Below are 26,328 nucleotides of genomic sequence, written 5' to 3'. Positions count from 1 at the left end.
ATCAAAGTCCAAACCTGTAAATACTTATGTGCAGATTTAACTTTGGTTACTCCTAATGATTCAAATGAGATTCTTCGTGGCAGAGTAGTTAATCATGGGGGAAAAAAAAATGCTTGTAGGTTTGGGTCCCAAGGCTGTATTTCCTCTTCAGCTGCACCATTTCAACCATTTTTTTTCTCTTATAGCCCTCATGTGTGAGAGTAGGATGTAATGATTAAGCTATACCTTGTCTTACAAAGCAATGGGCAATGGCAAAGTATTTTTTGTATGTTAGAAGAAGTGATTTTTTTTCTTTCTTTCTTCTGGGAGCCTATTGTTGATTGAAATATTCCTCTTAATTCAATTGCTGTAAAGTATTATTCAAATCTATGGGAGAATGGTAAAAATACTGCATGGAAATTGCAGGAGAGGGACACTTATTTGGGGAGAATGAAATACAATATGTTATCATGACGAAGTGGGCAGTTTAATTCTCTAGTTTTACACTCATTTAGCTCTACTGTGTTGTCATATATTCTTTAGGAAAAAATGTTAAAGCTGATGCATGTAGTAATCAGAATCTTGCAGTCCATTTGTGATGTTTGGGTTGATAGGACCCAGCTGTTCAATGGCATTTATAGGTATGCTTAATGCAAATATTTAATCCTGGTTCATCTAATGATGGTCTAATAAAAAACAAAATGGAACATGGTGGATAAAATAATAACATCTCCTCCCTTAAATGTATCAGATAATGCACTCTTAATTTAGATACTTGTATTTCAGAATGTTGGGTTTCTTTAATTTAAAGGCTGCTGTAAGGGAAATGCAGTGCATATAATCTCCTGCAAGTGGTTTTGTGTGTCCTTGTGGTAGGTAGCACAGTGCTGGAGCAGAGGGACTGCCATTTCAAATTAGCTTCTAAGTGCTTTTTAATATCTCCTGGAGATGAAGGGGAAAATGGGGATTTTGTGATTTTCAACTTGATTAACAGGACTGTGTTTGTGTAGGACTTATGAAATACTTCAGATTAATATTGAGTTAGTTTCATCAGCTGTTTATTTGGGGAATTGCTGAGAAATGTTGCACATGCCTTTGGGTTATTTTAAAAGGAGAGATTTGCTCTAAAAGAGGTTTTAATCTTTATCACATCTGTGGTGGATTTACTACACTTCCTGTAAAACGTTTTCTAAGGTAATGAATATAACATTAACAAAGCCTACTTTTTATGTGTCAGTCAACATTGTTTCATTTTTCCCCCCCTCTAATTCCATTAGCATTTTATTCACTTTTGCCTAAAATATCTTTTTCTGAAATGCATTTTGAAAAGCAAACTAGATGAGGAATATTTTGAAGTGAACCATTAAAAGGACTTGGATAGTAATATAATCTATAAAATTTGTTAAATTTTGATTCAAGCATAGATTTAAGTTTCTAGTGAAGTTTTTAAACTTCAAACAAAACCAAACCCCAACAAACTGTTTAAATGCATAATTGCCTGCAGTTTAGAATAACCTGGTGCTTTGTATTATGCCCTTGTGTGTATCTTTTCGAAGCATGTATTAGTCATTTTTGTATCTCTTATAAAGTAAGAAGAATAGTGTATATGCAAATGGTTTTACATAGCATATACTTTCTTAAATATTCTTATCAGCTGCCTTGATATTTTTTAAGAGTCAGTGTAGTTTATATACTTTGTACACAGCTCTTCATACTAGAGTGAAATATTTCTCTTTGCACTTGTTCAGAGTTGTGGTGGCCTAAATTTTCTGCCATTACTTTCTCATCTGGAAATTCAATACAACCACCCATGGGCTGCTCTTCCCCCACTGAGTAGCTCTCAGAGGTGCTGGGGTGGGGGAACTGGACACTTTCCTGTTGCTGCAGAATGGCATGCTGTGATTTAAATAATCCGTTCTTGAAACTTGGACTTTTCCTTTTGGGTAATAGATTAGTCCTAAATGAACCTTAATGAGAGTGCTGGCAGGTAGTTAGCAGCAGCAAAGGCAATCTTTCTGAGTATATGTCAGAGTCATAAGACTTAGGGAGGTAAAATATAGTAAGGTTTTTCATCTTATCAGCAAGGTGAAAATGACATGAATAGAAACAAGTTAATCTGAGGACCTTATGGACTACTGTTTATTTACATGATAAATGTTTGTGCTGCATGACAATGGATCAGTCAGTTTTCCTGCATGTTTTAAGAACCTGTTTCATCTGATCCATTTGCCTGAGCTCAGATTTAGCTGTTGCCTCTAAAAGTGGCACCTCCTCCAGTTACAGTGTTTAAGAGGTGCCTGCAAATCCACTTCCAGGAACTCTTCAGATTTTAATATTTGCTGACAAATGTTTCTTCTGTTTTGTCCTTTGTGCCAAGCTCAGCCATCACCTGTTAACACTGAAAAACATAATCGTGAGAGAGAGAATAACCACCCTGCCTTTGGTAGGACTTGCCATGTCTGTCTGGAGTCAGGCTTAGGTACTGAAATGACTTTTCCATGTGGAGGAGGCGGAGGTGAAGCAGGTGATCTCCCTGGCTCCCTCAGAGTGGCTGGAGCAGATGCACTGGGACATAGCTGCTGTTGAGTGGGGGGAGCACAGAGCCCTGTCCTGTGACTGCTAGTCTTCCTCTTCTTTGGCCAGAATAAAAGCTCTTAGTCTCCCATACACAGGATTGGGTGTGCCATGTTGTACCCTAATCCAAGCAGCTGATGAATACCCTGAAACCTGCACTATCAAACCTAGATTTTCAGTAAGCCGAGCTGCAGTAGCAGTCAGGTTAGGTCTCTAAATATCGCAAAGCTCTGCATGGAGCTTGGCTCAGTTTTGTTCTTTTAAAAGACTTGGATCTCAGAGGCTTTTTTTGGGTTGAATTCTTCTTGGGACTTGGAGTAATACAGGAGTGAAGACAAGATGCCTCAAATAGGGCAGTGACAAATGCAGAAAGAAACAGTGAAAAATGAGGAGACAAGGATCGTAAGGAAATCATAATAAACATCTCATACAGGCTGCCCACTTATGCCAGCTCAGCTTTTGGGGTGTTTTTCTAGCCTCTTCTAATATATAGCACAGGCTTCCCTTCAGTTAGGCAAAACATTAAAAATATATTTATCATCCTTAAACAAAAAAACATGTGTTTGAATGACAAGGGAAAAGCGTGCAACATCAAAGTAGATGTGTCTGAGTTTTGAATACTGTCTCCATAGCCTTCTCCTGAAATAATTCCCCAGATTTACAAAACATCTCTGTGACTCCCCCGAGCCTGCCACTGATGTGTGTGAGCCACTGGTGTGAGGCAACAAGGCAGTCACCAGCCTGCAGGGCTGGGTTATAGAGGTGTTTGCAGGGTGATGTCTCCACTTCTTACCTTCTCTATCTAGGCGTAAAGAATATATATTTAGCAAAGAGATCTTGTGAAGAGGATTGTGTTTTCTCTCATGGCAAATGAAATGGAGTAGCTGTACTTTAGGAAAGAAGAAGCAGAATGACCTTTATCTTGCCTTTCATGTGGAGAGTTGTTAGTCATCCACTCTTTCAGTGAGGGAAGGGACAAGAATGCAGTAGGCTGACAGGAACAAACCCATTCGCATGCAACTTGTGGATATCTAAACAAGCTGAATTGGAGCTGTCGAAGTAGAGCTGTTGATGTACGCATCAAAACTGTTCTTGTTCACCAGGCACCAAAAGGTCTTTGTTTATGTAACATTAGAATAAATCAGGATTAGAAACCTAATGTTTTCAACACTGGAAAAAGCTGAGTGGTCTCTATTCCAACAAGCTGACTGGCTAAGGCTTTGCACAGTGGACTGTTTTAAATGTAACACCCTCATTTTGAAGGACTTTAATATGCATTTTATCTGGCCTCTATTTAGAAACCATGGGCATTTTAAACAGCTGCTTCACTGGAGTTTTTGGGCATGAGATGCTCAAGATGCTTTCTGAACTAGATCCCAATCATACTGTCAAGAGAAAGAGAGGGGAAGAAGTAGCAAACTGGAATTAAGAATCAGGATTTCAGGATATAGATCCGTGCACAGTTAGTCTCAAATGCAAATCTAGAGATTTCCCCTTATGTTAGAATTATTACCTTGAATTTGAAATGGCTGTGCTCAACAGAAATGAGTAGGACAGAATGGGCAGGCTGATCTCAGAGAAGATGATATTGAGTTGTGTATAAAATAAGACAGATTTTGAGAATTCTTGAGAAAAGGATCTCTGAGCTAGTTTAAGGGGAATATGTGATATGAGTGGAACAGGACATTCATGTGTGAAATAAACAACTAGGTGCTGTCTTTAGCAGGAAGGTGAGTCAGTTTAATAAGACACCAGAGCAAGTAAAAGAGCTTATGGGAGTCACTTGTCGCTTTGTGGGTGCTTTCCATCCATGCATGAATTGCAGCAGCCCTTAAAGAGTTCCATCTCATCCCAAACATAAGAGGCTGCACCACAAAAACTTTGTGGTGACTTACATAGGTTGGTTGAGAAGGCAAGGTTAAAAAACCTGCATTTTACACTGCAAGCAGAAAAAGTGTGTGGATGGGGGAGTTAGTTCCCCAGCCTTGAGCCAACTTTGAGACAGTCTAATCACTGGGAGCTTCCCAGCACTGTGCAAGGGCTCCCTGAGTAGCATAACAGACTACTGCAGATTATATTGCTTGTCTGTGGTGCTCCCCTGGCAGAGATCAAAGCATTCAGTACCCAGTCCTCCCCCAGAACTACATATCCTCAGGCTGCTGTGCAAAGAGAGCATCCCCTTCCCCTCTTTCAGTTGTCTTAGATGTCCAGAACTATTCTTAGAATTCCCGTTTCTGGCCTCATTATCTACGTTGTCCATCTCGTATTGTAGCACTTTATTTTCCTTGAGCAGCATATTAAACATGCCAACGTATCCAGCACAGCTAATTTGCAGAGCAGCAAACTTGTTTTCAGCACCTTCTAATCTCTTAGAAAAAGACTCTGCTTTATTTTCAATAGCAGAGACAGTCTGTGAGGAGTCTGCTCTTTCATGTATCAAATCCTGCTCGGCAGCACTTGTTTCACATCTCACACGCTGATCTCCCACACAGGACTTGCAAGACTGGATACAATTCCCTTTACTGTAGGCTGCTGGACTGCTTGGGTGGTGTTGGAAGTTTGTTTTAAGACATGATGAAAACAGAAGTCCTGCTTACCCCTTTCTCAAGTGTCACCTCAGCAATCATAGGAAATTTCTGAAAAAGGCAGAGCAAAGCAGCCAGAGAGCAGTGAGTGCATATCCTGACCCTCTCTCTCTTCCCTGTGCACTGATCAGAAGTGTAATATGTTAGAAATGAACTAGATACATTAAAGGAAGTTGAGTCCTTTAGGAGCTGTTAAAATCTGTGGTCCAGTGCAGCCCCCAGCTCTGGATGATCATAATTTAGAAGGGCAGATACCAGAGAGAGTACCAATGCATATTTGCCTATAGGTGTATCTTCAGATGATCCTTACTGTCCTCTCCGTGTCTGCCAGGAGCTGTAGTCAGAGGCAGAAGGCAGAGCTGGATAAATCTTTGACCCAGTCCAGTACCGATTGACTGACTCAAAACCCGGGCCGCAGGGCATAGGGCATGCAGTTAGGGATCTAAGAATTCCCATAACGCACCCAGTATTATCTGCCACTCCTATCATCTTTTTCAGCTCCTGAAGACAAAGACAAATGCTCTTTTCTCTCTATGCTAATTGGAGTGAGGAAAGAGATAGCTGGTAAAACCTACTGATAAGATTTAGACAGAGGTGCCAGCAATTCACAAGAAGATGTGGAACATAAAATGTAAAGCTTTTCCCAGAAGAGCAATTTCTAGCTACACTGCTAATTCTGCAAGACAAATACATGAGAAACACTTACTGTTTACTCACTAGGATAAACTTCAAATGCAGTGCAGACCTCCTTTACTCACTGAGAGGGGCAGGGACTTTGCTGTGATGTCAAATTTGATGGTTGCTGCTATGGCATGTTTTGCCTTCTAATTTAGGTGGTGTCATTTGCTATGCAGTTTTCCTGTTTCCAGCCTTTCACACAGCACATTGCTAATGAGCTTGTTTCCCTTGAAGATAGGTATTGATAAATGCTGGGTAGGCAGTAGGCTGCCCTTGTTAGTGAAGCTTCCTTCTAATAAAAGCTACAATGGCATTACCTCTTTGAAGCTGATGTATTGTAGAATCAAATGGCATTGATACATTCTGCTCAGACTGAAGACGGTCAGATTTACACTGAGCAAAGCAGAGGTGAATTCCAAAAGTGATGTTCCAGGTCTCATATAATGGAGGTTATGAGACCACTGAGCCATATATTTTAAAGCCTATTCAGCAAGCTTGCTGGCAAAATTGCTGCATAATCAGGTATCAAACAGCCAGTGGCGTGGAGTCTATCCTGATCATTTCCATGTTACGTAGATATTAAATACACGCACGTCCACGAGAGCTTTGGAGAGAGCGACTTGAGCAGTCCTCTGCCCATCCCACCTGCGTGTGAATCGCCTTTCCTGTGGCATTCCTGTCCAAATCAATGCCTACCACAAGTGGCTCATTTTCCATGAGCGATGAGGCTTTGACAGGAAGATATAAAAAGAGTTAATAGAAGCAGGGGGACATTTCTGAGTCACTTGGCCATGTAAATTTTGAGTGGGGCTTCCCAAACATAACTTCAGTATTTGAGTTAAGCGAATTAACAAGGAGCTATTGAAGCAATGAGCACTGTATATTTGGCTGCTACATTGTGGTTTTGATCATAGGCATGTTGGAAGGAGTGTACTAATTTCCTTTCTGTACTAAAAAATCCTAAAATACCCAGTTTGGTTTTTTTAACAATTGTGAGGTAGGCTGTAAGTGCTTTATGTTGTTGTTAATGTTACTCATCCTCTCAGCACTCCTGTCCTGTGTGTGATGGTTTGGGTGTTATCCACCCCTCCCGCTTGTAAAATCACCCAGACTAGACTCAGCGGCTCTGGACATTGGATGCAGCTTTATATTTACAGCTTAGCACAATATAGAGGCAGATATTTACAATGGATACAGTTATATACAGAAATAGACAAGTTAAAAGGTAATACAGAAACACAACTCCCCACCCAGACAACTGAGTCTCCAGGAGGGCTCTCATCTGCCCTTCCACCTTCCCCCCTACCCCTCTACCTTACCCCAGATCTTGTCTTATGCCCAAGGAAGGTTGGAAAGTTGGCCAGGGAGGTTAGGAAGCAGGTGGATTTAGTCACACAGATGGCAGGTTAGGTTAGAGAGAGATGCAGCTCAAAGCCCAGACAGAGATCGTCTCCCTGATCTATGTTTGTGTTCTTGTGCTTATACATCTCAGCAAGCCTGTGAGTGAAGTAGACATCACCACTGTTTCTCTTTCACAGCCTGTAATCTAGCTCTCACCAAAACATTCTAGCTAGCTTCAAGCTATCACACTGTGGCATGATTTAATTCTATCTCCTTTCTGATGGTAAAGGAAAATATCTTGAGAACGCAGTATGTGCACAGGCACAAAGTTTAGAAGTAAGGAGTGATCAAAGACGGAGGTCTAACCACTGAACAATTTCTAATTAGCTTTCAGCTATCTTTATAGAGAGGAAACTCAATGATAAAGAATAATTATTCCTACAGAGGCCACATGATTTAGATAAACAACTTGAAAAGTCATACTGATCAGGCTGCATTGCATTATCTTTTTTTTAATTGACATTTGTATTTGTTATGGAGAGGGAGGATTCTTCTGGTTTAAAAAGAAAGATGTAAGTTACAGGAATTAGAGGGGGTAAAGCCTAATAATTCACCTGCTTATCTGGAAAAATCCTAGACAAATGAGACATTCTTCCCTTGACACATCATTGTGAAGAGCTAACCTCACAACAATTAAGCTCGAATATCTTTCCTTGTCTAAAAGGAGGCACACAAAATATTTTAGACAGTTTTCCCCTGTCTAGCATCATGAGAAGCAAGTGCTACACAGTTAATCTGAGTTCAGCATCTATTGCAAGGGCCTACAGACCTCCAAATTCAGTGCAGAATTTAACTGCCTGAGTACCCAGGATATTAGCATACGTGTTTGGGTGGCGGTTTATTTAGAATCATAAAATCAACCAGGTTGGAAGAGACATCCAAGATCATCCAATCCAACCTATCCCCCAGCCCTATCCAGTCAACTAGACCATGGCACTAAGTGCCTCATCCAGGCTTTTCTTGAACACCTCCAGGGATGGTGCCTCCACCACCTCCCTGGGCAGCTCATTCCAATGGGAAATCACTCTCTCTGTGAAAAACTTCCTCCTGAGGACGTTTTTGTTCTCTCCATGATTTTAAGTATCTCTAGATCCTTTCTGATGTGTGTAGCACTTCCTAATTAATGTGCTGTGCAAATTTAGTTAATGTACTATGTGCTCCCTCTTAGAGATCATTAATAAAGATGTTAAATAAAATTAGTTGTAGCATTTCTCCAGCAATCGCTCGCTCCTTGCCCATTTATGACAACACACTGTATCTGTTGTGCTGATGTATCAGTCTGGGCTGTTTATAGTGGAGTCTTCCCCAAATTACAATCGAGAGTCTGGTATTAAGAATTTATGGACTTTTACATATAATTGGATTTGAAAGAACTCACAAAATCAAGAAAAATCCACACCCACCCACCCCCCAACTACTGTAATTTGGATTTGTTAGCTTGCATAAAGCAGTGTAACAGTTTCCCCCACTTACAAGGCTCTTCATTTTGTATGTTCACTGTTTCATTGCTGTCTAGAGGTAGATTTATGGCACCATACTTGTAGGCGTCTTTTCCTTTCCTTTCAGTGATTAACAAATACCTTTGCCTTACTGCTCCTTCCCCCTACCCCCATCCCTTCAACCTGTTGCCAGTTTCTGCTCTGTTTTATCTCTGGAGAATACTGAGTTATTACTCAGAATTCAATTAGTGCTGTAATGTTTTTTCCCCTATTATAGTAGATACCAATTCCCTGCATTAATGCACTATACTTGGAAAAGATTACTACTGTACTGAAAATAAACTGTTGGTGTACTAATGTGAGATGAATCTCAGAAAAGGAATAATTAATTCCAAATTTTAATGAGGTCAGTTAATTTTGTTTCTAAAAATGATCAGATCCAGTTTAACATTCAATTACACATACAGAATTTATTTTCTGTTTATGATGTTTCTGAGATCAGGCACTGCACCTAACTAGTTTTAGGTGTTTTTAGTTTTGTTCTGGTGTGTTTTGTTCTTTGAGCAGTGCAAGCTAACCTTTTAAAGACTCCCCTTGAATGCAATATGATCAAAAATCATGGGAAAACAGAGTGGTGTTGGAGGATGCAAGTATGGTTTAGATGAACAGTAAAAATACTTGTAGTGTAGGCTGGGTTTTCACTATGTTAAGGGAGCCGGGGACTTTACATAAACTCCAACTAGCAGAGAATGTGGCTGCCAGGTTTCTTATGAAAAGGAGACGACAGGAGCACGTTTGATTTATTTTGAAAATGTATTGGCTGCCAGTCAAATACCATACTGGTTTTGAAATTGCTCTCCTTGTTTGTAAGGTGTTACATAGTCTCAGCCTATCTCTTTGACAGTCTTTGTCCTCACATTCCTGGGCAATCTCTGTGATTTACTCAGTTCCAGGAGTCCTCTAAAGAGCAATGACTTTAATTTCTTACTGACAGTTTCATATACAGAAGATATTAAGATTGTCCCTGATATTTTGCTTGGAGAATTTCACTGACCCAGCTGAGCAGTCTCTTTGATTTGAATTTGGGCATATTAGAATCATAGAATCAACCAGGTTGGAAGCGACCTCCAAGATCATCTAGGTATTGTTAAGCGCCTTGTTGAATTAGTCTCTCAGTATCACATTGTCTGCAGTAGTTTTTTTGGTAATGCTTAGAGAAGATTTAGACTTTTGTGTGTTTGAAAGTTAAATGCAATGTGGTAACTTCTTTTTTTTCCAGTTTAGCTTTCCTGATGCATTGATTATACATTTTCTTCAAAAACAAACAAACAAACAAAAAACCACCAGAAAAAAGCCCCAAACCACAGAGGGTTAGTTCTCTGTGCCATCCATTGTGCAATATTTTCATGACAGCTGGTAAAAACACTTTTTTTTTTTGGGTCTCGTGTAAAAGACTTCATCTGACATTCATTTATTTATCTATTCATTTATTAATTAAAAAAATAGGTTAAAATGCAGGAAATCTTTACAATTCAAGACCCTTTTTTTATTTTTTAACAAAATATTGTGAGATATACCTGTGAATTTACTCCCCTGACTTTTTTTTTCTCCCATTGCTGGTTTCCCCCCCCCCCCCTCATATTCTCCCTTTTTTTTTTGTGCCTGCACTTTCGATGAAGTTCTCCAACCATGATTTTACATGTCAAAAATGCCTCTTTCTTCCTTCCCACTCACACATATTGGGAAAGCATTCCAAACTTTTGATAAATTAGAGTGGGAATGTTGCAATGCTCCACATTTTACTATGTTTCTTCAGCTTTAGAACAACATGTAAACTATTGGGAGTGTGCAGCTCTCAGCATGACAGAATGATGTCGGGGAGGGGATGGGAGGAGAGGACAAAAAAAGAAAGGCAGTGATATATCTTTCTCAAAGACCTGCATCTATGTATCTGCCTGTTCTTTCCTATTTCTTATTTTTTTTTTCCTGAAAGGACAAACTTACCTTGCTGTCACCACTAAAAAACTTGTGGGTTGGACTGGAAAGTGTTGATTTATTTTTATAACCAGTTTATGTTCATTTGCTCCAAGTCACAAAGGCACTTAATTTATTTTTTTTTCCTACAAGGATATAATCTTTCCTACTGTTGTTTAATGTTTTGCAGTTTAATTAAGTTCATTCCATAATTTGAAAGCCACAAACAGGCATTTTTTTCAAGCTCAAATAAGATGGTAGCTTAGGATCAAATAAGCCACTGCTAGTGCCACCCATTACTACCCACTACTGTGACCTAAAAAAAGGAGTTGCAACCTGTACACCTGCAGTGCCCCAGCTGCTGAACTCTGTTAACTCTTGAGGTCCAGATGTTCAAACTTAGGAGCTGATTTTCTGAGATGGATTTTCAACAGTAGCAACTTTGAAAGCCCCCAAACTTATAAAAGGATCTGATTATTGACGAATCCCTTTATAGGCATGTCCTATGCAGAAAGAGAATGAGTTAAAGTTGTGCTACTGATTAAGTAAAAGAGAAAGCTAAAATAAATGCCCTCTGCATATAGGATATACTTCTACAAGAGTAAGAATAATGAATCCCTTCTTTCCTTTTTGTCTGACCACCAAAAATGCGTTCACTCCCTGGGGAGACAGACCAAGATACTTAGCCAAGGGTGTGTTTTATTTCTCTTAGTACTTCTGCTGTTCTTTTTTTTTAAACCAATGTGGTGTATACTCATAATTCTTCATAAAGTACAAAATACATATAAACATAGCTGTGCATAGTTACAATTTTGCCAGGTTTCTTTCAAATAGATTCTGCTCCCTTCTCTCCTGCTCTTATTTTTTATTCTTTTGCTGGGCAGATTGTCCTTGCTTTATTCTTATTTTGACTGTACATAGATAGTAAAGCTTCTGTCAAATTCTACCTTTTGTTCCATATGTGGGCAGGAGTTTCACACTTACAGTAAAAAAGGGCATTAATGGTGCAGGCTTCATTAGCTAACCAAGTCAATACCTCCTGCTTCACATTGGCAATATCCCTTCTATGTTATGTGTATTCCTTCACTGAGTAGCTGTCATTTGCTAATTTTTTAACATGGGTGATGTGCACAAATGAAGGGAATCGTGAGACACTGCAGAGTATTTCTGCTTGTGCTCAAACTGGAATATTCAGAGCTCTTCTGGGCAAAACTGAGTGCTTTGGGGGTAGAACAAACACAGAAACAGAATCTTCATTGTAGCTTTTGTTTTTCTGGATCAAAATTAGGAGTGGTTTGCCTCTGGGTCTTGTTTCATTTAAATTCGCAACAAGTGAGGAGGAGCAGTGAGCATGACATGAAATAAGCTTGGCTTGGGCTAATTTCTAGATGAAAAGCAAGTGAATGAACTAATGTTATGCATCAGCAAGTTTTCGTATTATCTTACTTTAGGTTTTTCAAGTCCTTACACTTCTTTTCTCAAATGTTCTTTTTGAATCCTGTATTGTTTTCAACTCACCTCAACAATTATATGCCTGGCAGTACCCCAAAGACAACAGCAAACTCTCCCACAATGGGATGGCTGGATGAGAAAGTAAGAAAATACTCCCAGACATGCAAAGAAAATATGGCTGTGTTTCTTAATGCAAGCATTTTGCAAGCATCTAACCAGAATTTGCAATCGGGTGAAAAAAGCCATGTAAGATGCTAGCTAAATTCTGCTTCTCCCCCTCCACTGCCCACCTTTTTTTTTTTTCTATAAGGTTACTCAATATATTAAAATTATCCTCTTCTGCCAAAGCTCTGTTTGAGATTCGGATTCCATTGCAGTGAACCGCTCCTTTCTTAGCGAGAAGAACTGTAGTACCAGATGGAAGTGAGTAAACATAAATATATACAACAAAGACAGTCTTGAGCTTGATGTAACTTTATTAGCAACATGTAGGAATAGCGCGACTTAACAATGGACTGCAAGACAGTATCACTATAGCGGCACCATTAGAGGGAGCTCTGTTACTTAGTCCAACAGTTGAGATCTGAGAGTCTTGTAACCAAGTTGCGAATTTCTGATTTGAAATTGGGAGAAAAGATAAGATTTTTTAAAAAATTATTTATTAAAGTTACCTTTTGGTTCTAAGGACAGGCATGGAGAGGGCAGTGTATGAGGTACAATTCTGCAATTAATATGAAGATTGTTTAATATTGCATATTCTTCTTCCTGGTCGGAATCATATAAATGCCTTAAATGGTGTCTTACTTAACTAAATAGTAATCACATGGGCCTTGGTGCAATTCTGCAATGAATATGAAATTGTTTTTTTTTCAATGGCATATTCTTCTTCCTGGTCTGAATCATATAAATGCCTTAAATAGTTTATTAATTGGCTAAATAGTAATCACACGGTCCTTGGAAAATTATTCCAGCTCTTCCTTTCTTGAACTAGAATTGACTGGGATTTCCCAAGCCTTTCTTCTGCACAGCACTTGTTTCTTTTTTTGACTGTCAATTTTCCTTCCTCCTCATCCACTGGCACTTAAACCAAACAATTAATCGGGGGATAATTCTAAAACATCTCCCATTTTAATTTGCTTTACACAAATAACCCAGCAGGCTAAAGAGACCTGACTTGTGTACCTGCCAAAGGACAGGTTGCAGTGCATGTTAATCTCTTACTGCAAATAATGGCACATCCATGCAGCAGTTTGGTATCAGGCGCACATTCTTAACAAAGCAGGCTTTACTGGCTCTGCTGTTAACAGACCAACTGTTATCTCTCAGGGAGGTTGCTTATGTAGATACTCCGAGATGGGATCATTATCACCATTTTAAATTCTTGATCCCAAAGAGCAAATTTCATCTGTCTAGGAGTGAGAAAATATGAAAAATGAGTAAACACAGGAAAGTAAAACTAGACTCTGTTTCCTATGCCCAAGTCCAAAGAGAAGAGCTAACTTGTTTCTGCACAGGGCTAAAGAAGCAATTCTGGGGCTCGACTCAAGGAAAAGGCTGTGCCTAGCACATATCATAATACAGCGCAGGATTTATGTAGCAGCCAGCGATTACTAAGTGCTGAGTGCTGGAGTGAGGGAGAGAGCTCATTGCCTTCCTCAGTGACTCTGCACTTCGATGTCTTACTTCCCACCAGGACATTTATTGGATTTGAGTACTTGATATGAATAAGCAAACCAATTTACAAGATGGAGCAGCTCCTGACTTGTTGCCACAATTGTAATATTCCTTGAGTTCCTAAATAAATACAGGCTGAATGAAGACTATCAGCCATATTCGAGCAAACAGCCATTAGCACTGGTTTTCTTTTCCTCCTCTTGTGTGGCCTCTCTCCTTACACTTGTGGTAGCTTGTCAGCACTTTCCTTAAAGGTAACACAAAGCCCCCTGAATCTCCCAAACAATGAAAAATGAATTACCATAATGTGTAATAAATAAAAATCGCCTCTTAAATCAGTCAGTGCCTATGTTAAAGGGGTCCCAGTACCTTTGGCGTTTCCAGAGCTGATGTGTGAGTTATGTCACACTATCTCTAGGAAAGGTGGCTGAGGGAAGGGAGAGTTCTTCTTCTTCTTTTTTTTTTTTTTTTCTTTTTTTTTTTTAAATTGAGAGGGGACAGAGCAGGAGCGTTCAGAGGCATGAGTCAGAAGGACCACCTCAGGAGCTCAGGAATAACAGGCATAGCTGTGAAATAAATGTTAATAATAACCAGCCGTGTTTCAGGTTAATTAGTCTAGACAACCTGATGGCAACACGCTAACACCTTGACGCATGCTGAGGAGCGCCTAACACAGGAATGTGTATTTCCACTGATCTGAAGCCCTTCTCCACCATCCCTTTTTTATTGGTCCCCTCCCAGAAATCCGTGAGACTATCTCTAAAGCCAGATCCCATGCAGCAGTAAGATAGCCAAAATCTGGTCCTTACGAGAAACTGAAATATTTCTTCCTGAAAGTCAAGGAGATGTGAAATCTGAGTGCTGGCAAGTGTGGGCAATAGGGGGGAAAATGTTGGATGAGAATAAGAAATTAGTTAATGACACTGTTATTTACTTTGCCTGAATTTCCTCACCCTCTCTGGCAAGGTTCTTTTGCAAAAGGAGCCGGAATAGCAGCAGGGTAATTTGAGATGTCAGTCACTAATGGCAAATACAGCAAAATATTAGTGGCAGTGCTTTCCTGCATTTATTGTGGAAGAATACTTTTTGCAGGGGATCGTATTGATCCATTTAGCCACCGATTTCACTTCATTGGAAAAATGAATTAATCCTGACAGGCTTTGGCAAGAACTCATTACTCTGTAGCTTAATGCTTAATAAACTGTCATCTCTCCTTTAATGGTGTAGGACCAATTGCCAGCCAGCCTGGGGATGCAGGGAAAATCTGAAGACTTCATTTTTCTTATGAATTAGATTAGTAAAAGACAGGATAACATGGAAGCAAATGAAAAGAAATACATATATGAAATAAGCAGGCAAAGCAAAGAAAATGAAAGAAAAATTTGCAAAAAAAGGAAGGAGGACTGCAACTTAAACCTCTATCAGAGATTAATTAACTGTGCCACTGTTGGATAGCTTTGGGGCATTGCCTCCAAAATGTTGGAAAGTGAGTTATTTCTGGTAGTTTCAATGGTATAATTTCCTGTGCCCTAGACAAATAGTATATAAATGCTCTTACCATGTTAATTATAAAGATCTTGAAAAAATAAAACCAAAAAAGAAACCAACCAACCAACCAAAAAAATAAAAGCCCCAGCCTTCACAGTAAAAGCCACCTACACAACACTCTGATAATTGGCTATACCTTCATCCACCTGCTGAGGCCAACTATTGCTTTAAAAAATAAATAAATAGAAGGTTTTCCTCAGGCAGTGGTATATGCTATGCATCCAACATGACTTTTTAATACTTTTTGGTGTGTTTTCACATGTGTATATATTACATATGTTTTCCTAGCAGAAACATTAACCTGCATATGTCATCCAGAAAAAAGAAGAAGAAGAAACGCTCTGTTTTCTGTGCTAGATCGATAACTTGATTCTGTGGCTATGGTATTTACTGTGTCAGATGTTCTGGCCTTTCTGTGTCTGCACTGTTGCTATACCAAGTGGTTATTTTCTTTTCCTACTATAGTAACTATGCTCTTATTCCAACTCATCAACCTGTTGTCCAGTCTTCTCACTTGTAAGTAAAATGCATTTCCTTCATGTTTTATGATAGAAGACAGCTTGCTGAATTCAACTGAGGACACTAGTGACTAGTCCAGTGAAGTGAAAAGAACCGATAGTCCCTTTTCTAATGCAGCAGAGCCAGATCTTCTGCCTTTGTATGTGGCAGTGGCCATGAGCCAGTGCATGTCTCATTGCAGCAAATGTTTAGGGGCGTAACAGCCTCCAGAGGCTTCTTACCTTCCCATTTTCTCCAGGAGAGTTTGGACCTCATGGAATTGATGACCTTATAGACATTGTGGAGAAAAAAAGGTGCATCTATCAGTGATGTCAGCTCCAACATTCAGTGAGCCTAGTGAGAGTTAATGTCTGAAGCAACATTTATCTGCAGCATAGCATGGATTCTCTACGCTAGAAAAGATTTGGCAGTTTGCTTTTCTGGCAAACTTTCCTAGTGTAGCCACAGCTTATACTGGCAAGCTAGTGTTTTGTCTGTATGTAGTTTATACCAGTTCCCTGAATGAAATGTGCTATACTGGCAGACTCCTTCTCCCTCCCACCCACGTACAGCAGCATCTACTTTGGCATTCAGTATACAGCCAAAAGTTTAACTGTAGAACTATTAGTGTAAGAAAAATCCTATTCCTTGGTAAAATTTGAGCCGAAAGGTTAAGTGTTGGGAAGAAGCTGTCTTTGCACTGCAACTACATGGGAAAATAGTAGGCAGGTGTGTTTAGTAAGGTGATTTACCAACACCATTGGTGCCAGATTCGTGCTCCCAGAGTTATAACTGCATCAGCTTTCTACCTTGTTCTCCCATGTGGAATGCCCAGCGGCATTTCTTCTCCTGTGTTGCATAGTGGTGGATGAGAAACTACTGCCATTGATCGGTTTACTCTTACAAATAACCCTCTTTTCCCTTACAAGACCCTCCCTATCTCTTTTCCTGAGGGGATGTGGAGTTTGAAATGCTGATGACACAGAAGTCCCTGTCTCTGTTATCTCTTTTTATGGTTCTCTTTGAAGGGGAGAATTTCCCTGCCTGTGGCTGAGATAACAGAGAGATGCTAAGTGGTGGGATTTTTCACAGCACTTGACCATATGCAATAAAAGGTCAATTTGGACACACATCTCAGTGAACTTGGAGACATCAGAGTTTTGCTGGTTTAACGTGGAAATCAAAGCGTTTTAATAGCTCACTCAGCAGAGCTATTACCTCCTAGTTGCCTTTTTCTTCATTTGTGTGCGTGCGTCCCACTTCTTTTAAAGTAACGTACAGTGATTTACTTCTTAAGTTTAAAGTTTAGAAAATTGTAAACGGGCTGAGATTGACTCCTCCTGGTCTCTAACTGGAGAATGCAGGCTCATAGGTGTGGGCTGTGGGGGTTAAGTCCAACGCTTCAGGTTCCCCATGAGATGAGCAGAAGAATCTCAGGACCAAGGACATTTTGGATGTTGTGCATTCACATGGATCTCTTATGGAAGACACCCTCTGAGGGTTACTGAGCAAACTTAGGTGAGGCTGGGAATCAGCAGAGCTGCGAGTAGTTGGAAGCTGGAAGCATGCTGCCAGTATTGGAAGTATTCAACATTTTTGCCTTTTTATTTATTGATCATTTGCCTGTGTGCTAGTTGAGAGACTGAATATGAGTTAGATGTATCCCAATTTGGTTCTTACGTTCTTGTGCATATGGGGTTAAATCAGCACAGAATTCAAGTTTATAGAGCCAAAATTTATCTATCTTGTAGTGGCTCCTACTGTTAAGCAGAAACATTCAGAAACTAAGGTGCCTCTGATAAAGAGTGCTTGGCACAGTTAAAATTTTCAGGTTTTGAGTTTATTGTTATGAGCTGGAGACAGCAACACACAATATATTATGTTGCTTGGTTTGGACTTGGCGCCTAAAGCCATCTGACTGAAGCTCGATAAAAGGAAATTTGGCATTGCTGCTATTTAGGAGACTGGCTAAGACAAGGGTTTGGACTATAAAAAACAAATCAGAAGTAGTTCATCTTCATAAGGTGGCACCTAGGTCCAGTGCTGCTCATGCAAAATTAGTTTCTCATAGAACACAGTCGCATTAGGGGAAAAATTTGATTGAGCCATTTGTCAGGCTTAAGAACCCTTCTTTAGGAGTAAGGGACCCCAGTGTGTCCTTGTTTGCTCCCTTGCTCTGCACTGTCTGTGCTGGCTGGTCACAAGAAATTGGTCAGCATGGAAGCAGAGAAGGCAGGGCTGCTTGGGGAACCGTGGGGGAAGCACAGCCACAGCTCTCCCAAAATGTGCCTGAGCCCTTGCAGGCGTGCAAGCCCTCCTGCTCCAGCATGTGTCCCAGTGCCAGGCTGGCTGTCAGCAGACAAGTAATTTGTCAGATTCACCCTCTGGTTTCTGTTGCTTCATTGTTTTATTTATATTTATTTTAGTCTTTGGCTGTTTTCTTTATCCTGTCCTCTCCCTACCCCCTCCACCCCTTATTTTATCCAATTTCCTGTCTCTCTCTCTCTCTTTCAGATTGAGGACTAGGCTGTGCCAACAAGTTGGACAGGGCCAAGTATGGTGCTGGGCAGGAGGTAGAGGGGTCCCAGAGACCCCTGGCCCATACCAGCAAGGGCAGATGAATTTTGGCTCTTGGCTTGATGCTTCCTGGCCCCAGGGAAGAGAATAAGGCCAAGTTCCTCCTTGCTGTGAGGCTCTTTGTAGCCATGGGAACAGCACCGCCCTCAGAGGGCGCTGGTTATGGCCCACCTCAGCGGGTAGGGAAGGGGCAGGACCTTTAAATGCCCTTTCAAATGGTGATCGGGATATTTGTGGGGGGACTGTTATCCCTGACTGTTTATGCTTGGTGGCTGTGATGATGCCAGGTGGCCAAGAATGAGGGCTGCAGCACAGGCCTGGTCGTGGTTGGACAGCCGTGTTGGGGCCTTGTGGCTAAGCAGCAGTGCAGCTGAAGGGGCTGTGGGGAAGCAAATTGAGTTTCCGTTTTGTCAGCACAAATTGTATCACTTCTTTCATTCTGTGCCTCTAGAAATGTGGTTTGCCTTAGTTTGGAGGATACCTTGCCCTCAGCAAGTAAATAAATGCCAAATAAAATAAAAAGGAAGCACAGAACAACAGCGAGGCCTGCCACAGGCCAGCTTTAGCAGCCTCTTGAGGCGGGATGGGAAAGCAGAGCGGAAAGGGCCAAATGTTGCGCCCTGGCTGTGGGGCCTCTCACCCCAGGGCCGCGGCTGCCTGCTGCGGGCTGGCCTCTGGCTAGCAAGGGCAGGCTGTCACCTCTGGCGCGGGAGCAAAGGCCCCGTGTCTGTCACAGCTACAGAGGCGATGGCGGTGCACAGACGTCTGCAAGTAGAATCTGCTGTGCTGCACTGCTGACGGGCAGCAAGGGCAGATGCACAGCAGAGCTGGCTGAAAACCAGTGAGCAAAGGGAAGTGAAAACCACACAGACAGTGGCTGTCTCAGACCACTGCGTGCTTGCGAACTGCGTGTGGATTTGCCTAGTGGATGCATCTGAAAACTGATAGCTTCACTTCTGACCTACCATTTCTTGAAGAACGTTTAGAGAGTTCTCTTCTTCCCCCCCCACCCCCCCCTTGATTTATAAACGAGTGAGCATATTACAAAAGAAATATAGCTTCCATTGAAGGCCATGGAAATTTATTGGCAGAAATTTCTCAGAAACAGAGTTTGTTGGGGTTTATTTTAATAACATATTGCTGCTAAAATAAGCTATAGAAAATAAGAATTGCCTTCCCCCCCTCCCCCCCAAGCACACGTTTAAATACTTAAGTCCTAAGTGAACTGAAGGAGATTCCATTGTAAATGGCAAGAGCCTGAAAGCAGCTTTAAGGGGACTTTATGTGTGAAGAAGGAGATACGCTTTGCATTAGCCACTCCAACTACACACTTGTTAGGATAAAAAAAGTTATGTACCACATAACTTACCTCAGTTTGAGTAATTTACTAAATATGCTTTGCCCTCAAGATGGTGGTAGATTAAACAATTTATTTTTGTTGTATACTCTCGTTCTCTCTAATGTTTCGTGCCAAACTGCTGTGGTAAAAAAGGAGTCAAATATATTAAAGACATATTTTAATTAAAAGTATTAGAAGAAACGTATTAGAGTTTCTTTTTTTATTAACAGCAGATTCTTGGCCAACTAGGGAGCAAAGTAATTTATTTGCAAGACATATGTTATGCTGTGGAGTAATACTACAAGTAGGACATTGCACGTGATAAGTGGTTCTGTTGGCAGGCTACTTCAGTTCTGCTGTGTTATGGGAGCGCTGGGCAAATCCTCTCCTGTGGATGGGCATTGCCCTGCCAACAATCAAAGCTTTGTGATGAGGAAGAAGTCACTTCTGTGATGAACTAAGTTAGGGCTGTTATCTGTAAGTGGTAAGGTAACAACATGTTGTGCACAACAGCTTTTTTTCTAGGGTTGAGCTAAGTTTAATTCCATAAGAGTTGTACTTCTTTTCATGTTTTAACAGCTTAAGTGACTGAACCAGGCAAGAAAAGTAGTGATTTTGGCCACAATAGTATCAGTAAGAATTATAATAAAGGAGGTGTTACTGATACAACCTAGGTTATTTTTATCATTTTCTTCCCTTCTTCCTCATCTTTATCAGTGTGTTTTATGTAAACCTGACACATTTATATATGTGAAACAGATGCAAAATGAAGCAGTTTTGTCTTCAGTTATGACCATGTTTTTTCAATCATGGACATGATTTATGGAAATGTTCTTTGCTGTAAAAAAATTCTTTTAAAATCCAAACCACATTAATTATAAATCTAACATTCAATTTCTTTTGATACTTTGGGGAATGTGGGGAAGTAAATTTTTAATGCAAATGAACAGTTTCTTTTAAAAAAATCAGTATTCATTAAACGTTGAGCTGAAACCAGCACAAGACTTTTTAGTGAAACTACTAAAGAATTCAATTAGATGTTGAGAAAATTAGCTCTCTTTTAAGAAAAATATTATATGTCTCAGATTTCTATCTTCTTTGGTATATTTGGCACTGCTGGGGCCAACAAAACTGTGAAAAAGCTATTGATATTGGCTCCTTGGCTGATCAGCCTGCACAGGGTTGAGCTCAGTTTACTGTGGCATAAACTCTAAACATTGAGTTCAGAAAAGTTGTGCAGAGTTGTAGGAATCTTCTAAGACGAAACATCATCACCAATAGAGACCAGGAAAATTTGTCAGGTCAGCAGCTGGAGGGATAGGGCCAAACTGTACAATATCAACAGCACTGCCAATTAGGATGACTTTATCACATCTCTTATGAGGGTCAAAGTTTTTCTTCTCGCCTCAGTCCTCGAAGCATATGCAAGTCTCAGTTTCTAATTTGTAAATGCTAGTCCCAGAGGCTGAACACCCAGAAAGGAAATAAAACAGTCATGTTTTTCTTAAATCTCACTTCAAAGCTAGTCTCAGGATTCTGGGGGGTCTCATTCATAATTTCTGGGAGTGTAGCTTTGGCTATACTGAATATCAGGGAGGTAATTCAGCTTTACAGAATTAATCCTCCCTGACAGAAGGTTTCTGTGGTCTGTGGTGCTCTGTGGTGAACTGCAACCTCACTCCTCTCTATATTTCCACCTGCTATGTCTCATTAGAAGACAGCTAATAGTACTTGATGTGCTTTCACTATATTCCTTTTGCTTATAACCAATTACAGTATATTAAGCATTATTCAAGAGCATTGTGGGAGTTGAAGTCACATGTGCATCTTCTTCCTGCTCATTCAGTTGTCTGTGGGATATTCTCTCAAGTTTTGTTTCATACAATGAAATATGTTTAAGGCACCTGTCTCAGTATTATTTCCTGTGTCAGCATTATGATGCCAGATTTATTTATTAAAATGTGAAAGGAAGTGACTTTTTCTTAGACTTGTCTTTTAAAAGTGGCAGAGGGTCTCTTCGACCTGAGCTGGTAAAATGGCTTCTGCTTGAATTATCTTCTCATGAAACTTGTTTCCCCACCTAGCTGGACTCCACTGGAGGTTTGATCTCTGTCTAGCTGAAAGCTCTGGTTGCCACAGAAGTGATGGGGAGGCCAAAGAAGGTTTGATTTCCGTGGAAGGAAGCTGTGAGTCCTGGTATCTGTGTAAAACAAAAGCAGCATCACAGAGTCTACAACTGATCCCCCAATAAACCAATTTTGAAAGCCCTAGCTTCCCCTATCCCCTGCCTCACTGTCTTCCTTTGATAGGAACAGGAGGTAAGAGCTTCCTAGGAGTGTAAAAATGTCTGGTCTGGAAAACATGAAAGAAGAAAGCTTGTATGTTTATTTTGCATGCCATAGATTTCAGGGCTAGAAAGCCCTTTCTTTTTCTCCAATTAAAAGATAGTATCTTGTTAAAAAGTATATGTTCTGAAGCTTCAAAGAGAGAAAAACAAAACAAATCCTCCTCTTAACCTATAAATACAGTTCGAAAGGCTACAACAATTCATTGATCTGTGCAGCGATAACTTGATTTTGGCCTCAGTCTAGAAGATTTGGGTACTTTGGGAATTGTAGGAATCTTGAATCTTACTGGAAAACTGTGAGAAGTCTGAAAGTATGGTGCAATGCTGACAGGGTGGTATGCGGCATTCCTGCACATCGGCGGTGTCAAAGCGTGGAGCTTATGATGGCTTGCTCCTTCTCCTCCATCAGTAAACACAATCTCTCCACTCCCTGAAGTTAAATCAAACCACCATAAAGAAACTCACGAGTAACCAGAGTAAATTTCCACTGAATTAATCATAGATCTGGTCAAAACCATTTAAGCTATAAACAAAAGATGATAGAATAAGACCAGTCAGGCATGTAAACATTTCCAAAGTGGTTGTTTTCCAGACAGTTATTGACCTACAACTGGTGAAAAACAGGGTGGTTGCTCAAAACTAGTCTTGAAAGAACTGGATTGTCATCAGTTTACACCAGCTGAGGCTATAATCCCACAAATTTCCCGACTGTCTGTTTAAAACATATTCAAATGTCCTTGGAACGTATTGTTCTGTCAGAAAACAAAACAAAACCAAGCAAAAAAAACCCACCCAAAACAAAAGAAACAAACCAAAAAAAAGGGCAAAAACACATCTAGGAAAAAGGCAAATTTTTGTAGACCTTCTAATAATGAAAATAATCCTAAAACTATAAATAAAAGAAAGTGCTTTATGATAAATAAAAGTACTTTAAATGTACTTCCAATGTTCTTATCTGGCTTTCCATTGTATATATAAGAACAATAATTTGTATGACAGTTTTGACTTCTTCCTTGAAGTGTAGTAAAAATAAGAAGGATGTGTGCTAATAAATCAGATCAAAACCAGGGCTGCTGAAGAAGCTAAAGGCAGAGTGATTTGGGAGAGACTAAAATTCCAGGCATTGTCTAAAAACTTTATGATACACAGTGGGTGTAGTGCAAAAGGTGGGGAGTCTACAGGTCACAGAGCAGCAGGTGAAATAGTTGATGAAGTACAGTGGGGTAGGCCAGCAGAGGAATATTCTAAATCCAAGCTTGGGATTCATGAACAAGTTATGAACCGGTGAATACTCTTCCTTTTTCAATCTAAAATCCAGTGTGCAGTTTTTCTTTTGAGCTGTATTGTTGTGCTGCATCATTTTCTATTGAAGTCTCAATGTCTTTCATGCTTCACACAGTCATCTGACATCTATTCAAATAGTAAGCTTCAGATCAGAGGCTAGGAATGTAATTTATTACTCTCCTAAGAGTACATAGAGTAAGAAAGTGCCTTTAATATATTAGACTTTGCGCTTCTTCCTCAAGGCACATGTTAAATACCAGCAGTATGCAAACTATTCATATTTATACAGATATTTGTGAGAGTAGCTAGAAACCATAGTTCCTATAAAGGCTTTTCCTGACACAGTTCCTACAAAGTCTTTGCCTGACACAAGGGCTTACAGTCTTTCTGATTAAAGTCAAGAATGATCCAAACTCTGCGTAAAGGAACCCTATTGAATGGTATAGACTTACATTTCAGGTAGTTGGCTGTCTTTGAAGCAGTTGAAAGATAACATGTGAGGATGCACTGCTTCCTGGTTGTATTTTCTTTGCTAGCTCATAAATATTTTTTTTTTGTTTTATTGCATGCATTCTGAACAGTTGAGGATTGATTGTCATGAAGCATGATTCATAGTCAAAGCAAAGAATCGTGAACAGCATCCTTTAGAGTAAGTACATTTGAAAGAGTGTAGGCAGTTGCAAATGCCAGTTTGTCAACTGTTAACTGCAGCCCTGAAAATTCAGATGAGCTGATAGGGCTGATCTGACTGGAAACGTATCACAAAATTAATTCTCTGCCTTAGGTAGCCTCAATCCCAGGATTTTTAAAGGAACACATGTGAAAAACTCCCAAATAACTAAATTTCCAGTGTTTCTTTAGCCTAGCAAAATATTTTGCTAAGGGAGAGTACAAGTGCTCCTATGACCTCTGTAACTTGCTGGTACAGGTGCTAGATACCAAAACTGAGTCCTTGCTTGGCCTTGGTGCAGAGCCAGGACCTACAAAGCAGTCTTCTGTGTGTCTGGCAAGCATCCTTAGCTACCAGACTATTTGTTATTTCTGGATGTCTCCTTGATTTTCATTTTGTAGCTGTCCTGCTTTGTATTAACTAATTCTTCACTAGGCAGGAAAGGATGCAACAAGAGTTGGCCACTCCAACTCTTGTTTTCGTCATTCCCTTGGTACATTAGCTAGAGACACTCCTAAACACTGCCTTATGGAGTTCTAGATAGCAAAGTTGTAAGGCTTTAGCTGCCAAGATCAGGAATTTGTCTTCTCTCTGTTAACTTCAAAACAGTCTCCTGCAGACAGAGGACTGAATAACTTTGTGTAGCTGTTTAGCCTCCAGCTGTTTCCTCTTGGCAAGGCGATGGTATTTCTCAGTTCCTGTTGGAGGTTGTCCATATTACATACATACATATATATATATGTATATATATGCTGGGGAGCATGTCCTTAAATGCCACCATCAGACGTTGGTCCAGATCAGTTGTTCACTTCCACGTAGCTATGGGAGAAGGTGGCAAGAGATTTTTTAGTCCAGCCTTAGAGCCTGGACTGGGCCTCTGACGCACTGTTTAGTCAATTATCCATAGCTGGTTTTGACAGCTTTGCACTTCAAAAGGTAATAGTTTGAAGTTTCATTAATTCTTGTTTCATAAGACCATCCCTCATTAGTGCATGCTTAATTAGTTCCTGCTGTGTAAGCTGATGCTTTGAACATTTAAATGCTTGTGTATGTTTTATCAGCTCCCATGGTGAAAACTGCAATTTTATTACAAATCTATGAACTTTTAAAATGTTCCATCTAGTTCTCTATTTGCATATTTTGGCAAAACAAAACCCTTCAGTGTGTGGTAAATGCTGAGCATTTGAGTAAATGTAATGTGCTTGAGGGGAAACTGATACAGTTTTCTATGATGGTACTAAAGATATCTATGCCAAGTCACACTCAGTTCTGTAGGCCTAGAAAGTTGTCTCTGGAGAGAAGTATTCAAATATAGGAGTGGTTGCCTCATGGGTGGGATGTATTTTGCCACAAAGCACTGAGCGAGCCAGTTGGAGCCCTTCAAAAGACCCACTCAGCCAGGAGGACTGCTGGGGAATAGGATGTTGTACACAACCCTTGCCCTCAGTCTGAGTAGGGCAGAAGGCACCAATCACAAATCACTCCCCTCATATTTATTTTCACAAAAGACACCATCTAGCACTCTCATGTAAGTACTGATAAAAAAAGCTGAGGCCAGTGAGTTATGCGTTAAATGACTGGTGCAGAGTCAGTATATATAGAATGATTAATCTCTTTTTAGAGGAGCCAAGGGCTGTCCTTAAGTTTACAAGAGACCTCAAGAGCAGGTGGGAGCAGACAGCAGGTGAAGATTCATATCTCCCTGCTGAGGCCAAGAACTGTCAGCAGTGCTTTCTGAACATTAGCATTAAATGAGTATTGTATGCAAATAGAATTATTCCTTCCACCAAGGCTTATGTCATAGATCTGGCACATTACCTGCACATGACAATGAATTGTTTATTTTATTAGATCATGTGCTACTCTCCCAAACTTAAATAAATTATTCACTTCTAAAGAATGTCAACAGCTAATGAGTGCTTCACAAAAGCTCAATGCTCTCAGGAAAGTTGGACCTGTTATTTCTACAGACTGGTAGATTTAATAGTGTATCTAACATATCCAAGTGAGGGCTGTTTCTGCATCTTTCACTTTTGTCATGCCTTTCCTTTGAGCTGGCTACAGCCAATGATAGACTTGGTCATATACACTGCAAAATTGTTTACTGTCTTTTGCAAGAAATATTAGCCATTAGAGCAGAGACTTGGTCTGTAGTTTGGATGGAAGAATTGTTCAAGCTAGAGTATGATTGCTTTGCTCATGTCTAAAATTTGAGTAGTGGATGAATTAGAATAAATCAGACAAACATACTTAAGGAAGATTTTAGGTACTGTTTAGTTTTGTATTTTCTCATTGTCTCTTATACACTA

At 40.1% G+C, this 26,328-nt stretch overlaps 1 protein-coding gene across 13 annotated transcripts in view; it reads right to left on the bottom strand.

The window, feature by feature from the left end:
* Positions 1-19,923: 19,923 nt before the first annotated feature.
* LOC135182515 (uncharacterized) overlaps positions 19,924-26,328 on the bottom strand; it is a 98,290-nt gene continuing 91,885 nt past the window's right edge. For 10 of the 13 annotated variants that reach the window (XR_010305230.1, XM_064156688.1, XM_064156692.1 and 7 more), the window contains 2 exons: positions 22,353-22,495; positions 19,924-21,918 (listed from right to left, as the gene is read on the bottom strand). The gene's annotated coding sequence lies outside the window, so the exon portion shown is untranslated. Of the gene's footprint in view, positions 21,919-22,352; positions 22,589-26,328 lie in introns of all 13 variants that reach the window. The other 3 variants (XM_064156696.1, XM_064156697.1, XM_064156691.1) reach the window with 2 other exon arrangements.

This window comes from Pogoniulus pusillus, chromosome 16, assembly GCF_015220805.1.
Source record: "Pogoniulus pusillus isolate bPogPus1 chromosome 16, bPogPus1.pri, whole genome shotgun sequence".
Classification (NCBI taxonomy): Eukaryota; Metazoa; Chordata; class Aves; order Piciformes; family Lybiidae; genus Pogoniulus; species Pogoniulus pusillus.
Note: the sequence above shows the minus strand (reverse complement) of the source record. Positions and strands in the feature narration are given on the sequence as shown.